This window comes from Eulemur rufifrons, chromosome 8 (genome assembly GCF_041146395.1).
Source record: "Eulemur rufifrons isolate Redbay chromosome 8, OSU_ERuf_1, whole genome shotgun sequence".
NCBI classification, from domain to species: domain Eukaryota; kingdom Metazoa; phylum Chordata; class Mammalia; order Primates; family Lemuridae; genus Eulemur; species Eulemur rufifrons.
The window spans coordinates 4,323,399-4,325,130 of record NC_090990.1 but is presented as its reverse complement, the minus strand read 5'-3'; positions in this window follow the sequence as shown (position 1 = coordinate 4,325,130).

Genomic DNA, 1,732 nt, shown 5'->3' with positions numbered 1-1,732 from the left:
AGAGACTGTTCTTTCCCCCATTAGGTATCTTGGCACCTCTGGAAAATCAGTTGGCTGTAGACATAGGTTTTATTTCTGGACTCTCAATTCCATTCCATCAATCTGTCCGTCTACCCTCTGTCAGTACCACACTGTCTTGATTTCTGCAGCTCTGTAGGCGGTTTTGAAACCAAGAAGTGTGACCCCTCTTTGCTCTTTTTCAAGATGGCTTTGGGTATTCTGGGTCCTTGGGAATTGCAGATGGATTTTAGGAGTGGGGCTTGTCCTGTAAAAAAGGCAGTTAGAATTCTGATAGGGCTTGTGTTAAATCCTATTCTATGTGTGACAAAGTATACTTCAAAGGTAAAGGCAAAGTAAAGACATTTGACAACAAATAAAAATGGAGATAATTTTGCACCAGCAGATCCACACTCAGGGAAATACCAAAGAGAATTCTTTAGGCAGAAGGAAAATTATCCTAGAGTGAAATATGGAGAAACAGGAAGGAATGGAGAGCAACAGAAAGAGTGAAAATGTGGGTAAATCTAAGTGAATATTGATTGCGTGAAATAAATAATGGTAAGTCACTGGGGGTTAAAATATATATAAATATATATAGAATTAAAATACAGCCATGACCACATAGCAATATTTCTCAACAACAGACTGTATATACGATGGTGGTCCCGTAAGATTATAATACTGTGTTTTCACTGTACCTTTTCGATGTTTAGATGCACAAATACTTGCTGTTGCATTACAGCTGCCTACACTGTTCTGTACGGCCACATGCCGTACAGGTGTGCAGCCTACCGGCAGTAAGCTACACCACACAGCCTAGGTGTGGAGTAGGCTACGTTGTCTAGGTTTGTGTAACTACATCCTGTGATGTTCACATGACAATGAACTCACCTAAATGCATTTCTCAGGACATGTCCCTGCTGTTAAGGGACATATGACTGTATGTGACAATAGCACAAAAGGTGAGAAAAGAATAAATACAGTTAAAGTGTTGTGAGCTCCTTGCACTATCTGAGCGGTGGCAAAGATACAATATATCTTAGACTTTAATAAATAAAGGCTGCAAGACGTAATCTCTAGGGTGACCAACAAAAGAATGATGCAAGAATGTATAAGATAAGTAACAAGTTAGTGGGAGAGACATGAAAGAATAAAAAATAGTTAATCCAACAGAAGGAAACAAGAGGGAGAAAAATGAATACAGAGCAGATGGGACAGTTGAAAACACACAGAAAGATGGTAAATTTAAGCCCAACTATATCAGTAATCATGTCAAATGCAAAAACACTAAATATACCAATTAAAAGACAAGACTGTCACACTGGATAAAAATAAACTCCAACTACAAATTGCATTTGGAATTTATGCTGGTGTGTGGTATAAGGTCTGGCTCAATTTTATAATTCTTCATGTGCCTTATGGGTATCTCAATACCACATATTAAAATTTTTCCACTGGATTTGAGGTGTCACTTTAATTGTATATTAAATTTCTATGTTCAGTTGGGTGTGTCTCTGTATTTTCTATTCTATTTGATTTGTCTGTCTATATAGGCACATACCAATACCATTCTGCTTTAATTACAGAGGTTCATACAGTACACCTCAGTCTCTGCATGGGCCAGCTGACCCCCAGCCACTGCACTTGTTTTTTTGGAGGGGATTTTCCTGGCTATTCTTTGCTCATTTATTCTTCCAAATGACCTTTATAATCAGCTTGTCCAGTTGAAAAT